This window comes from Brachyhypopomus gauderio, unplaced genomic scaffold, assembly GCF_052324685.1.
Source record: "Brachyhypopomus gauderio isolate BG-103 unplaced genomic scaffold, BGAUD_0.2 sc411, whole genome shotgun sequence".
In the NCBI taxonomy this organism is placed as follows: domain Eukaryota; kingdom Metazoa; phylum Chordata; class Actinopteri; order Gymnotiformes; family Hypopomidae; genus Brachyhypopomus; species Brachyhypopomus gauderio.
In genome coordinates this window covers 4800-20916 of record NW_027507232.1, presented here as the reverse complement: position 1 = coordinate 20916, position 16117 = coordinate 4800, and the positions used below count along the sequence as shown (strand labels likewise).

At 43.5% G+C, this 16117-nt stretch overlaps 1 long non-coding RNA gene and 1 pseudogene across 1 annotated transcript; one reads left to right on the top strand and one right to left on the bottom strand.

Annotated features, from left to right (window-relative positions):
• The first annotated feature begins 6202 nt into the window (after positions 1-6202).
• On the top strand, positions 6203-10039 carry LOC143505622 (uncharacterized). The gene is made up of 3 exons (XR_013127909.1): positions 6203-6767; positions 8425-8649; positions 9349-10039. It is a non-coding gene; the product is annotated as an uncharacterized LOC143505622 (long non-coding RNA).
• On the bottom strand, positions 8419-10946 carry LOC143505620 (homeobox protein otx5-like; annotated as a pseudogene).
• Between the last annotated feature and the right edge of the window lie 5171 nt (positions 10947-16117).

Sequence of the window (16117 nt, the reverse complement as noted above, 5' to 3'; positions counted from 1 at the left end):
CGTCAATCACCCTGTCACCACTAGATGTCATCTTGTCCCCCGGAACTAGGGTGGTTAAAACACTCTGGACAGCTTTAGTGTCCCCCTGCAGAATGGGATGTCTTGACATGGCATCAGCGTTGGCATGTTTCTTACCGTCTTTGTGAGTGACCGTGTAGTCATACACACCAAGTTCCAGTATCCAACGGCCCCGTCTACCAGTCGGATCATTCTGAACAGCAGATTTTTGGAGACTCAGCAGGGGCTTATGGTCCGTAACAATCGTGAAGGTGGTACCAGCCAGGAAATGTTTGAAATGTCTCACGGACCAAACCATTGCCCAGAGCTCACGATCATATGTGGACCATTTTTGCTGTGAAGGTGTCAGTGTATGACTCGCATAAGCGATAACTCGCTCCGTCCGCTCTTGAACTTGAGCCAGGACTGACCCTATGCAGTGCTGCGAGGCATCAGTGTACAGTAGAAACGGCTGAGAAAAAACAGGGTGGGCAACAATGGGAGGGTTCGTGAGAGCATGCTTTAGGGATTGGAAAGCGTCCTCACAAGACATAGTCCAGCTAAACAAAGCACCCTTTTGTGTGAGAGCATGAAGGGGTGCAGCAATGACTGAGAAGTTCCTGATAAAACGTCTATAATATGAGCACAACCCCACAAATGCTCTCACCTCTGTTGTGGTCCGAGGGGTTGGCCAGTCACGAACTTTGCCCAGGTTCTTTGCATCCGGCTGGAGTCCTTGGCTGGAAACCACATGTCCCAGGAATGTAACTTGGCTGCATGCAAAGTGACATTTGCTGGCTTTCAGCTTAAGCCCAGCAGAACGGAAACGAGTCAAGACTTCTTCAAGGCTAGTCAGGTGTTGTGAGAAAGTCCGGCTAAAGATTAAGACATCGTCAAGATAGATAAGGCATTCTTTCCAATGCAGGCCACGAAGCACCAGCTCCATCAGACGTTGAAATGTTGGGGGAGCATTTGTAAGTCCCATAGGCATGACTTTAAATTGATATAAAGCCTGCCCTGTTGTAAAAGCCGTCTTCTCCCTGTCCTGTGGCTCTAGTTCCACTTGCCAATAGCCGCTAGCGAGGTCCATGGTGCTGAACCAACATGAACCTGACAAGCTGTCCAAAGCATCAGCAGGACGTGGTAATGGATAGGAGTCTTTAACAGTAACAGCATTGAGTTTACGAAAATCGATGCAAAATCTGTAGCTTCCATCTTTTTTTTTGACTAATACAACAGGGGAGGACCATGGGCTACAGCTTTCCTCAATGATGTCTCCATCCAGAAGCTGTTGGACTTGTTTGTCTATTTCAGCTCGAATGTTGTGGGATGTCCGGTAAGCTCTCTGTTTTATGGGCCGGGCATTATCTGTCCTAATGGCATGCTTGACTTTATCAGTACGACCATAATCATGCTCATGAGCACTGAAAACATCAGAGAATTTAAGGAGCAAGGACTCCAAACATTGCAGCTGTGCAGGATCCAGTGCTGAATCGCCAAGTTTGACTTTGGCCAGTGACTGTGACTGTGTCTGAGTGTTTATTTCTGCCACTGTGGCCTCCACTATGCAGAACTCTTCTCCAGTTTGGTGCATTAAGGAATGAAATTCCCCAATTCTAGTATCTCTGGGTACATGGCAATCGTCTTGTGTGGGGTTCATTACACGCACACTAATGACACCACTTTTAACAGGGGTCAATGTTCGTGCCACTAAGAGACCTGGCAGACTATAAGGGTCAGGTTCCAAGACACCAGTGTATGTGAACATGTGCTCTGGGTCACCGGTAGCTAACTGAATCTTAGCTAAAACATTCATTTGGGACATGGCAGGCACCGTCACTGGTGATAATGAGACAGCACTACATTTAAGGGGAGCAGTCTGTGAACAGCACAGCAGGGGAACTGTCCAGTTCCATAGCTTTAGGTGCTGCTCTCTCAAATCAATGACTGCATGATGCTTTTGTAGAAAATCCCAACCCAGGATTACTGACTGTGCTGCATTTCTCACAACCTGGACATCATGAGTAAACCACTCCTCGCCCAACCTAATGGTGACTGATAATGTGCCTAGTGTGTCCAAGGAGTCACCGGTCACTGACTTTGCCAGGATGAAGGACTTTTGAATGGGTTTTTGTCTAAGAGAAGGCACTGCCAATTTCAAGGCTTCACTAATTATGGAAATCTCAGAGCCCGTGTCCACAAAAACTTTGACAGCTGTGTCTTCCAGAACAGCAAACACATATGACATAGGCTTACCATGTATGGTACTCGAGAAGAGAGGTTGCGGGCCCCAGTGTTCCCGTGAAGCAGATACTTGGCCCTCAGTGTCTGCTACCAGCCGTTTCCCTGATGGAAGGTGTTCTCATCTCTAAAACTGACATGACGATCATGCTCCCTGGAGGGTCGACGTCTGTCCCCTGGGGAGGCACTGCGCCTTGGACCGTAAGCAGGCAGCTGCGAAGCATCCAATTCGACAGGGAAAGAAGAATCCTGATGGGCAGGGTATCTGGAACCTGGGCTGAAACCCCGTCGTGGGTCGGTAGAGGAATACTGAACACGACCATACTCCCGAGATGAGTGGTGGGCACGACGAGGAGAGGATGGGGGTGTTGGTGAATGTCGCCGCCGTTGTGAGCCATTTGTTGCAAGGTCCTGATAGTGAAGGTTGTCATAACGTCCTGGGGATGAATGGGGAGAGTAGCGATGCGTGTCTAAACTTCTACCCCACCTAGACCTATCAGGTGAATAGTGTCTGTTCCCCTGAACATGGGTCGGGCTGAGGTAGGCAGAACGGCCACGATGCTGCTTTAACTGGTTAACCTCGAGCCTGAGAGCCTTCAGCTCAGTAGACAGTTCTTTCACCACTTGCACTAATTCTGGAGGTGAGCCCTGCTTCGTAGATACCATTGCTGTGGTGGTCTCGACCGGGAACCCGAGAGTAGAGACTGTCTGAGCATTGGAAGGGGCGGCTAATCTCAATGCCTCTCCTGCACGTTCCAACTTGCATGCAATGGAAAGAGCTTCATCTAAAGTTGTGGCTCCATGTTCATGACACTTAGATTGGAGGACTGGGTCTAGACCAGCTACAAAGCGCCTAAAACTTTCCATGGCAATGGCAGGCTCACCATAGTTAGGAAAAGCTTCTAGTACAAGTCGTGTGACTTCAGCTGCATAGACTTCCAATGGCTCTTTGGGCAGACGCGGTCTTGCATTCACAAAAGTTTGAAAATGGAGCAAAAACTGTTTCCTCCCAAAAACATCACTGAGCTTTGCAGTGCTCTGTTCATAATCCTGTTGTACTGACGGTGGTAAGGACAGCCAGTAAGCTAAAGCGTCTCCACCGAGCCGTGTGGGGAGAATCGTGACTAAATTCTGAGTCTGTGCACTTGTGCAAGCTTTAACAGCAAGTTCCAGTCTGGCTTTCCACAGAGAAAAACTGTCTTTATCTTTGCCATCACCCTGAAAACAGGGAGGAAGTTCAACTTTATAGTGAATGACCCGCGTGGTAGTAGACTGATCGGCTGAATACACTTCCTGCCCGCCAGCCCCACTAACCGACGGAACTGCAGGACAATCCTCTCTTTCGTCAGAATCCGACATTTTAATCTACTAGCTAGTTAGTTAGGTTAACTTAGTACTGTCCACTTAGAGAAAAGAGCAGAAACTTGCCAGTAACGTCGTAGCAGTGAATACGTGCAGCTGCTAGCCCACTGGTTCGCGTACCAATTAGCTCAGTGACGCTGAGGGCAATCCGCCGTCGTAGTAATGCCTCGGCTGTGTGAAAGTTCGAGAAAATCCAAGCGATTTGGAAAAACAAAAACACCGCTGCCACCAGTCTGTAACCCTATAATGTGAATTGACTTATTCCAGTCTCTTCTCTGAGGTGTGGGAAGGAAAAATAGTCGGGTTACAAATAAAGGAATTTCTCTTTATTTCCAGCCGAACAGCTCAGTACTGGGAAAAACTCGTAGCGCAACTACGCACACACTCTCCTCTCGTGCGAACACAAGGTCAGCCCCTCAGGTGTCCCTTAATTAGTCCCCCCCACTGGGAAGTCAGCCCATCGGAACTAAAGTGAACCAAACTGCAGTACAGTGCTACGGAACTTGTATATCAGTGGTTCCCAAAGTGGGGGGCGCGCCCCCTAGGTGGGGCGCGGAGCTATTGCAGGGGGGGCGCGGAGCTTGAAAGTAAAACGTGCACATGTGTCAATATTAGGGATGCACCGATTCCGATATTAATATCTGAAAAAATTCTATATCGGGTATCAGTGACAATGTGACCGATCCATTAAAACAGATCTATTCAGTCTAATTCTATGCTTGTAACGCTTTTCGGAGTTACACTCCGACACGGACAGAAAACTTGGACAGTTAACAGGCGAGTGAAACACGAAGCAGAGAAGAGGTGAATCACTCACTCGTACTCGCGCTGGTGCTATTCCACTTAGTCCGTTTATGTGCTGGTTGACCAAAATAAACCTGGGCTCCATCATTACTTGACTGTTCATACATGAACTGGTGAGTTGTCCAAAGCTCATTGAATGCGTTACTTACAGAAATAAAATAAAGATAAAATAAAGAGCAGTGGTTTTCTACGGCAGAAAGCTAAATAACAACAAAATTCCATACGCGCGCTCAACTCGCTCCCTTAAAGAGACAGTACACATATTTCTGGCCGTTACATGCTTTGTGCTCTGCGTGATGTCAACGCTAGCAAACTAGCCGCATAGGTATTGCTGTTTCTCTTATTTCATCTCCTTATTTATTTAAAATGATATTTAGAATTCTTGAACCATTTCAAAGGTTTCTTGCAGTTTATTTTTTTCATGTTTGACCAAAGTTGTGAACTTATTGTTTTTGTCTGTTTCAGGTTCTTTGATATTTTACATTCAATGTTATATTCATAATTGCCCTGACTGAACAAATGCAAGTTGTGCTTTTTTTACATGTTTTTATGTGTGTTTAAGTGTGCTATACTGGTGCAGAGTTTTCAATAAACTTGTAATTCAGTATGTCTGTGTTTAAAAAAAAAATGTTTTAAGTCGATTCAGCACTGTTTTATCAGATCGGTATCGGATCAGTATCGGCCGATACCAAGCCTCAGATAGATATGAATGGGTATCGGAAGTGAAAAACGTGAATCGGTGCATCCCTAGTCAATAGGGGGGGGCGCAAAAATATTCTCATCTACTAAAGGGGGGCACGGCAGAAAAAGTTTGGGAACCACTGTTGTATATAATATAACATATAACATTGCATCACCACATTTTACCCATACATTTTAACTATGAAATTAACTCTGAATAATAAACATATATATCCATCCCCCTCACAGATAGATAGATAGATAGATAGATAGATAGATAGATAGATAGATAGATAGATAGATAGATTCCTTTAAATTCTGGCATACAAAGTGTGATTGCGTTTAATGTTTTAATTTGTAATAGCTCAGCTGTAATTCCTGGGTGCACGCGGGGAGCACGTGGGCTCGGGCAGCTGGTCGCGTGTGGTTTTTATACAGGAAAAAAAATCCACATGAAAACGTAATCAACAATTAGCCACTTTTATTTGTGATTTTTTACAATTCGCCACTTGAAATGTTTCTTCGGGATTTTGTAAATAAGGCAGTTCTGGGGGGTTTATGTTCTCCAGTATTGTTATACATCCAAATTTGAAAGTAATGTTTCCTGTGCGGTGTTCAGTGATTTTGTTTTCTTTTTGGGGGGAACCACGAGAAGTGACACCAGCGGTAAGAAATGACTTCCCAACATTAAGGAAATAGTTCCAAACTTAGTCATAAATCGGCTACGTTTCCATTCGTTTTTAAAGAAAATAGTGACTGATGGAGATGGAAAAACATTTAACTTAAACGTTACAAAGATTGTAAACAATTTTAGTAAAAAACGACAGCACATTGACAGACATTGTACGAGACGGTTCCCCGTCTCATACAAACCAATGCAACTTAAGCGCCCTCATGTGGTTGCAGACTGGAAGTGTCCTTCATCTGTAACTACTACATCCTTTGATTGCTTGTTTCTCTACTTTTTAGATGTTCTTGTGTACTTTACAAATTGTCTGTGTGACGGTGGAAGTGGAGTCCATGAACACAACCATTACACCAAGCTGCATTTTGGGCGGGTGGGCAGGTGGGGTTGGGGTGAGTGGAGTCTGCCTTTGTGAGAGTTTTCTTTGCTTAAAATATGCTAGTTTATTATTATTATTATTGTTGTTGTTGTTGTTGTTGTTTTTATCAGTAGTAGTAGTTGACCCTTTTTGAACCAAATAACAAGATACAGTCAGAACTCAGCTTTTACCGTCAAGCCACACAGACAATACACATTTTTTGGCTTGGGTGTATTAACCAATGAAAAATCTTCTCTACAGATGGCCTTACCTCTTTAAATATATAAAAGTAATAATAATGTATCTCTCCCTCTATCTCCCACTCTATCTCTCCCTCTATCTCTCCCCTTCTCTCCCCCTCTATCTCTCTAGTTTTCGTTCTCTCTCCATCCCCTCTGTACATGCTAAGAGCTTCCTAATCCTGCTCTGACCTGAATAGAGCTATGTAACGTCACTGGAGCCAGAAACGTGTAGCTCAGCCAACGTGGGCGTCTGTGGGTCACGTTTTCTGTTTTACCCTCCACATGCGCTGGCATCCTGGAGCCCAGAGAAGAGGATGAATAACAAACCACCTCCCATAAAAGAGACCAAATGAAAGGAAAGGTTTCACAGTGATGGACAGAAGGGATGGACAAAGAGGTGAATACTAAGATGATCAGGGATGAGAAAAGAGGAACAGGAGAGAGGTAGAAAAAAGGAAAGTGGAGAATATGGAGAGTGTAGAACTTGGCAGTGTAGTCGGGTCAGGCATGTAAGACCAAACAAAACTTCAAACTCAACTACACTTCCTGTCTCCACTTCCTGTCACTTCCTCTCTCCACTTCCTGTCACTTCCCATCTCCACTTCCTGTGACTTCCCATCTCCACTTCCTGTGACTTCCTCTCTACACTTCCTGTCACTTCCCATCTCCACTTCCTGTGACTTCCTCTCTACACTTCCTGTCACTTCTTATCTCCACTTCCTATCTGGAGAGCAGCCACCCTTCAGAGTGTAGTTGTAAGAACACCTCATTTTATAACCACAGATCCCAACATGCAGAAGAATGCTGGAGAGAGCAAATAAACAGTAGAACAGACAGAGAGAAAGAGAGAGAGAGAGAGAGAGAGAGAGAGAGAGAGAGAGAGAGAGGACAACTACAGGGAAAGACTTAATCCCTTTTAATTGTTTTAGGCTACTGTTGGGTTGACTGTAAGGAGATTGAGGTGGTCATGGACTAAAATAACTCCACACCCCCAGTCAGCTGGGCGAAGCCACCTGTGTGTCCCTATGGTGACGACCCTCCGTCACCTCCAGATGTCCACCTTGGGACACACACCCTCTCTTAGAAAGCTACACACAGTCACGCTTGTGAACTCTGAATGCACAGTATGGCTGATTGGGGAGTTAGAACTCAGAGTAACTTGCATAACAGACTCTCCAAACTCACACATAATGACGATCCACTTCAAACTATTACTACCACAAACAAACGTGGACAAATAACCTTATTCACACGTTTTAGTACAACTTTTCCATTCTAGTATTTGGGTCATTTTCACATTAATATTTGGTTTAAAAATATCTAGTATGACATAATTATGCGATGATGACGAGGAACCATAGTATCTGTATTTGCTCAAATCTGCAGGAGGATGTCCAGACCGTCCACACTGGATGTGTGGAGCGTCTCCGACACACAGACACTCAGACACTCAGACACACAGACACTCAGACACACAGACACACAGACAAACAGACACACGAAACACACCTGGCATTGCAATAGCGTGAAGTTTAATTAACGACGACTCATCTAGCATAGAAGCAGCACACAGTCTGGCATAACTTAACATAACAGTACATGAACACCAGCAAACACAACACACTGATCCCTAGAGTCTAGACGTCAAACATGTAGAAAGATATCAGTCAGCATGCACAGCTGGGCAGGTAGACAGGGCTAAGAGAATGTGTGTGTGTGTGTGTGTGTGTGTGTGTGTGTGTGTGTGTGTGTGTGTGTGTGTGTGTGTGTGTGTGTGTGTGTGTTAAAACTTTTAACCAGTACTACCAGCTGAACATTTTTCATTTCATATATTTTTCTCTTCTCTCTCTCTCTCTCTCTCTCTCCTTCTGTCTCCCTTTCTCTCCCTCCCTCTCTTTCTCTCTCTCTGTTACTCCCTCCCTCCCTCTCTTTCTCTCTCTCTGTGTCTCCCTCTCTCTCTCTCTCTCTCTCTCTCTCCCTCTCTCTGTCTCCCTCTCTCTCTCTCTCTCTCTCTCTCTCTCTCTCTCTCTCTCTCTCTCTCTCTCTCTCTACAGCACTTGAAACTTGTGATCAAGACAGTCCATGGTGCTGAAGTTCAGCTTCCAGGCCTGCTGGTCCTTGTAGTCCAGGCAGTCGATGGCGCTGAAGCCCAGCGAGGAGGTGCCGTAGCCCTGGGAGGAGAGGGAGGGCGAGTGGCTGAGGGAGCTGCCCATGGAGGGAACGGTGAGGGGCGAGAGAGCGCCCCCGCTGGCCGACAGCTGCGAGGTCATGGGTGACAGGTAGGGACTGCAGTCAAGGCCGCTGAAGTACGGCGAGGAGCCGTAGCCCTGGCCGTAGGAGGGGCCCTGGCCGTAGGAGGGGCCCTGGCCGTAGCCCATGCTGTATGCACTGGCTCGCTGCATGCAGGGGGTCCCAGGGCCGCACAGGGGGTCTGGGAGGGGCGACAGTGACGTGGGGCTCCACACTGACACGGGGGCGGTGCCCACGTTGGCGCTGGGAGCCACGGTCAAGGGCGGAGCTGTCGCCGCCACAGAGGAGGAGCCAGCACTGGGCTCAGAGGGCATCTCGGGGGGTGGGGGAGGTCTTCTTCTTAGGGGGGCGGGGCTTGGGCTGGCCACTGGTCTGTTGTTGCTGCTGACGGCATTTTGCACGACGGTTCTTGAACCAGACCTGGCGGGGTGAAGGAATGTTTGGAAAAAGTTTAAATAGAGATTTTCTTGAGAGGAATGAGAGGTAAAACTCAAAATAGGAACTGAAATGGTTTTGAGCTTTACGTTATTAGACCACATATTTAGTAAAGTATCTTATTAAAATTAAAACCAAGGAAATAGCACCCCCTGGAGGTCTTGTCATTGGCAACGCTGCACATTTATCTGTTAAGAATTGAAATAATTCTTGGGTTGGTGTTAATTCACCTTTTAATTAACCTGTATATCTGACTTCATTATCTCCATCTCAGTGTTTTCATCTGTTCTCAGATGTCAAGTCTCATCTGTGGTTCACACAAAACTCAGGTGCATCTCACTTGTATTTCATCACTGCAGAAAGTTCACCTTTCGCATATTTCATTGCAGCATACAGTATATTTCACCTTTTGCACACACAGTGTCTCATTTCCACTCTGTTAGCCTTAATCAGTTTCTCCCCTGATATCTGCTGTGTGTCTCCTACACTCAGAGGTGCTCAAATCTCATCTGCACCCAAATGCACTGAAATCACATCTGCGCTAAAATGCACTGAAATCGGTTCTCAGATGCACTCCTGTCTCATCTGCACTCAAGCAGGTGTGAGCTGCACTTCGTGGCGTCCCACCTGTACTCTGGACTCGGGAAGGTTTATTTTGAGCGCCACTTCCTCCCTCATGAAGATGTCGGGGTACCTCGTCTTTGTGAACAAAGCCTCTAAAATGTCGAGCTGGGTGCGTGTAAACGTTGTGCGCTCGCGACGCTGCTTCCTCGGAGTGGCTGGAGAGAGAGAGAGAGAGAGAGAGAGAGATGCGCAGATGTGTAATAATGTGTCCATACTGTGAAATACAAGCTCTGTATTAGTTGTTAGCGGTGAAAATATTTGTTTATGAAAATAAATTGTTTATGAAAAGCTCGTAATGCAGTGACGTAGTATCTTTAAAGCGACGTAATCTATCAATAAAAATATATGTAGCTATTCTGATATCGCAAATCTCCTGCTCTTGTGTAAAAACGGTCCGTATGAGGTTCCGGCTCCACCGCAGGTCCCGAGAGAGTCGGTGGTGTCAGAATATATTTCACACGAACAGGGCGCTATACTTTTTTTTACTTTTCCAACTTTAGCAGAAGGAATTGGGTATAATTTACCGTTCTAATATCGTTTACATTTGGTCGTAAAAGAAGAACAAATATTTTACTGCTTCTTCGAGTGCATCAGTCGCATTAAAGTTGCAATTAAATAGATTAATTGTTTTTATTCACATGGAAATATTTAACATGTGTTTCAATGATTAACATAAACAATAGGAATTGTATTCCACTGAAATAGGACCACGAGGTCCTGGCGAGGGCTGCTCGCCTTTCGTCTCACTGAACTTGGACATTTTCCATATATTGGACCAAAAGTTCAAGTAAACATGTAGAGGTTTTGTTAGACGATAACATAGAATATGCTATGCAAGTGAATACGTTTTCCTATTTAGGAGATGTTCATGTCGCGATGGCTATATTTTAAATAATAAAATGACATAAAGCGAAATATTAAAACTTAGATAATAAACATTACACAAACTCCGCCTTGGGCCAAACATTAAAATATTTTAAAAGAAAAGTAGAAAACTAAAATTGCATGATGGATTTATTTATTTATGCATTTGTTTTAAATTGTGATTTTATTCGTTTGTGATTATTATATTTAAATGCTCAATAATATATAATTTCCATTCGAAAACGTACAGACGCACTAAAACTACAAACGACTATGACATTGAGTTATTTAAGTTTTTTAACTCACCTGGGTAGCCGAGCGTGGTTTGTAGCAGGTCCATGCCCGGAGCGGACAGAGTTAACCCGTTCACTGCGTAATGAGTTTGCTTTATGTAGGACATCATGCTCAGAATGGACGAGACTCTCAAATCCTGCCTCTCTGCCGCTCGCGCTCAGTGACGCCGCGCGCCGTCCGGGGAACGCTCGTGCCCCGAGGGCCCCGCGTGCGCTGCGGGACGAGCCGCTCTGCTGGAATGCGCGCCACACACCTGTAGACGTTTTCAACGCTGCTCCTGTCTAACTACGAGCGGAATTAAACAATCTCTACCGTGCAGATTATGTAAAGTTTCACTACAAATGGGGAAATAAGTATAAAGTGTAGGAGAAAGTTTATTTTAAGTTCACGAGCTGATCTATAGGTTCTCCTATGATTGAAGAGCGTTATGAAACCGGACGGGAGCGAGACGCCGCGTGTAATAACGGAGAGAAGAGCTAATCAACTCCAATACACACACACATCTCTCTCTCTCTCTCTCTCTCTCTCCTCTCTCTCTCTCTCTCTCTCTCTCTCTCTCTCTCTCTCTCTCTCTCTCTCTCTCTCTCTCTCTCTCTCTCTCTCTCTCTCTCTCTCTCTCTCTCTCTGGTACATGGGTTGACGGTGGAGCAGGCCTTTCACCTCCCACATGTTTAATATGAACTAATTGTCACGCTAAGCAAATGTTTCGATATCGCAATTGTGTGTGAGCTCTATTTCACTCACTAAATAATATTTCTATACTATACTATAATAATATAGTATTGTGCAAATTGAGCACGTTACGTGTTTTCCTTTAAAAAGAAAACATTCTGTAAATTTAAGGCAAACGTAGTTAGCCTAATATATTTCGCTTTCTGCGTTATTTCATTGTTGGAATTTCATACCTACAGTTGATGTTAAATCAGATTCAAATACACTGAATATACAGTTCAATAAAGAGTGCTTATGTGTCATATTTCCGTTAATGCTTTGTAGGACGTAGGCTAACTCTGTGATGATATATTCGTCCCCGATAGGACATATTCATACCTCCCAGAATTCATTTTCCACAAACTCTCTTTATATAAATTTAAATATTAAATGTTCTAATCAATTTCAAATTTCAAGTTAGTGCAACAGTACGTGAGTACACTAATTATTTTAGACAACATTTATTTTAGGCAAAATCGAAATCTATTTGGTTTTAGACTTATAAAAAAATCTGAGACTAATAAGATAATACATTCGTTTTGTTAAATTAACTTTTGATCATGAAATAAAAATAATTATTGTTTTTCACTTAATGTAACAACACCAACAAAAATAAATAAATATTGTTGTTGTTTTGGCAATGTTTGGTGGTGTTATAGACTTTGTTGGTTTAAAATGCTCCACACTGTCAGTCATAAGCAGTTTTACCACACACACACACGCACACACACACACACAACACACACACACACACACACACACACACACCACACACACACACACACACAGAGAGCTGGGCAGATTAATCATATTTATCTGAAAAGTAAGACTCTTAGTCCAGGATAAAAGGGGGAAAAAGTGATTTCTCATGAATGGGAGAGAAAGACCAGCACAGAGATAATTGAGGGACAGAGAGGGCAAGAACAACACACAGGACAGTTGGACATCAGGACTTCAGGACAGTTGGACATCAGGACAGTTGGATATCAGGACTTCAGGACAGTTGGACATCAGGACATCAGGACAGTTGGACATCAGGACTTCAGGACAGTTGGACATCAGGACTTCAGGACAGTTGGACATCAGGGACTTCAGGACAGTTGGACATCAGGACTTCAGGAACAGTTGGACATCCCGTGAGATGGTAGGAGCAATGAAGATGGATGAAGAAGGTGCAGTCTGGCATTGTGGGGAAGGGTGGTGGAGGTGAAGGGTATGGTAGGTGGATGCTTGGATGAGTGGAGTGGTAAATATATATATGGTGTATATGGGTGGATGAGGGTGTATATGGGTGTGTATAAGGGTAAATATGTGTGTTTTATGGGTGTATATGGGTGTGTATAAGGATGTATGGGTGTGTATTATGGGTGTGTATAAGAGTAATATGTGTGTATAAGGGTAGACATGTGTGTATATGGGTGTGTATAAGGGTAAATATGTGTGTATATGGGTGTGTGTATAATGGTAAATATATGTGTATAAGGGTAAATATGTGTGTATAAGGATGTGTGTTATAAGGGTAAATATGTCTGTAGAGACATTGGAAAAGATGGCTGTTTCAAGCAGAATTAGAAAGAATGGTGGAAAAGGATATGACACAACAGGAAGTGACATCATTGTGGTCAAATTTGAGTGTGTCCATGACAGTCCACAACACACCTCAACTGAAAAATGTCACGTTTGATAACGGTGTGTGACCCACATTAATTTATTTGCGGTAAACTGGGGAAAAACTGTTTCTTTTTGTACAGGATTCTATAAACATTTCCTTAAAATTACAAATCCCAGATCCAAGACTGAAAGTCCAACCACATTAACAGTGTTCGTCAGGCAGACATGTATACTCTGCTTGATACGCAAGGGCTCTGTGTTCAGGGTAAAGATCCACAGCTGATCTAGGAACTAACATATTGCATCTTGTTTCTTGATGAACAAGAGCTTTATCATAATTACCTGAATTATCTTAATGATCTTAATGATCGTTGATGCTAATGTTCGTTCATATAGGATTGGAAGTGAGGCAGAAAAAGCAATGTAGATATTTATACATTTTATAGTGAATAATCTGATTGATTTTAAATTCTGTTATTGCATTATGTTTTTAACTACAGTGTATACAATGGTCAGTCATTACTTACACAAAACTTTATACATTTTTAAAATAAATATGCCCTTTGTTATTTAAATAAACAGACCACTTTGTTTTTTATTTAAAAACTAGTTTAAGGAATGTAAAGTTGTGGACTTGTTGTGGAGTTGAGGACATAGTGGACATTAGTGGACTTGTTGTGGAGTTGTGGACATTAGTGAACTTGTGGACATTAGTGAACTTGTGGACATTAGTGGACTTGTTGTGGAGTTGTGCACAGTAGTGGACATTAGTAGACTTGTTGTGGACAGTAGTGGACATTAGTGGACTTGTGGAGTTGTGGACAGTAGTGGACATTAGTGGACTTGTGGTCTTATCTCCTCAGTCCATATGCATAGATGGAGAAAACCAGATGTTGTTAGCTTGTTTTTATAGCATATGTGATATTTGTATACTTGTTCATGAAAAGGTTTTCTGGAGGATGTAGAGATTGGGGGATGGGGGTGCAGAGAGACAGGTTGGGGTGGTGCAGAGAGACAGATCGGGGGAGGGGGTATCCATCTGGCAACCACCAGCTACACAGTCACTGGAGCAATTATGGAAGTGGACTATCCTCTAATCCACAGGCGTGTGCTCACACACGCACGCACGCACACACACACCACACACACACCACACACACACACACACACACACACACACACACACACACACCCTCTTACAAATAGCTCTTCTCTGCACTCACAGTGACACACTCAGTCCATGCAGTGTGAAGATGAAGAAATGAAATACATGGAGAAAAAGAACAGGTGGAGAAGGTGGAGGGGGAAAGAAGGGTGGAAAGATGGAGGAGGATGAGGGTGAGTGAGGTGACAAAGAAAGAGAGAAAGAGAGAGAAAGAGAGGGGGAGTGGAGCACGTCAGTGCTGGCACACTAGGTCAGATAATCCAGATTAGAGAGTCTAAAAAGAACGGGTTTAATCTCCTGCCCAGCCAGTAATACACAGACTGCTGTCAGCACCAATCACTCACACAGTCCTAATCCCTGACCAAACACGCACACCCCCACACATGCAACACACTCCACATGTGTGACACAGTGTACACAATACCTCCTCTTCTGAGACTCACAAACACAACAACCAAATGATTCTTTTACAAACATAAAATATGCTAATGGAAACACTTTTAACACAGAGACATTCAAATGCTCTGAAAAACACACAGTGCCATAAAAAAAAACCACACTCCCGTACTCATAAACATGCAAGACTTGCACGGAAAACACACCTCATTTAGATTCACAAAATACCTCCAGGATTGACACAGACATACTCACACAAATATGCTGTGAAAACATAATAGCAGTCAAATGAAAACCTTCCCAATTATGTCTCCTTATTATCATTAAGAGATTCACTGAAGCAGTTACAGAATGCAGAGTTGGGCCAAGACTGTAGGAGCAGAGACAAATATCTATATATATTAACAGAATATAGACGGTATGTAAACAAAAAAGACTACGTGTCAGTGGTGCTGATATGGGAACACTGATTGAAAGACATCATGTGTGCCCCCTTGTGGTGGGTGCCTATTTCTCTCTGTTCTGTTACTTCAATCACTCATATTCAACATGGCGGTAATGCTGTGCCATTGTGTAGTGTGAGAGTGTTGTGGTGTGATAGGAAATTACGTGTTAAGTCTAAGATTAAATAAAGGTTTGTGTTTGGGTATGAAACTGTAGCATAATCTTTGCCACATGCAGGTTTGAGTGTTTCCCAGGGTTTTTTTTACACACACCTTTGCATTTGCTTCTTACACACACCTCACTCTTTACACTTCCCCTGCCTTTCAAATGTTTCCCTTTCAAAATGGTCCAAAATGTTTAAAAATTCAAATGATTGGCAATGCAATATATGAAAACATCTTGTGGATCAGAGGTGTCAGATCACACATGAAAATTGTCTACACCCGTACGGAAAGGCCCTGACAAGATAAGTCAGTCTACATTGACTGTAGCTACTGGATCCTTCGATAAGTGGTGGATATGCAGTTAGTCAATTGTTAATTTTATTTTGTTCATTAAGACATTAGCAAGGCCTCCTGTAGGTAGCATATATAATACGTTGGTTGTGGAAATACACATAGCATCACTGATCCATCTGTAAATATACAGTGAGAGACATGTTCAGATAAATAGTTCAAAATATCTGTTTTAGTATTAATCCTGATCATCAATCCTTCATTTATCTATTTCTATAGAGCTATAATAAAGTAATTCATTAAATAAAACAAAACAATCTCTATGTTATTGGTTATCTTTGGTGAGGAAGATACAATCTGCATGCTGCTGCGTTATATGTCAGGCTGAACTCTCAGATGAACTAGTCAATTAGTTCTGCCTAAGGTACAGACTCAGCATGGAGAAGCAGCGTTTAGCTGTTATCTTATTTTTAAGTAGAACCAGTTGTCAGAGGAGCC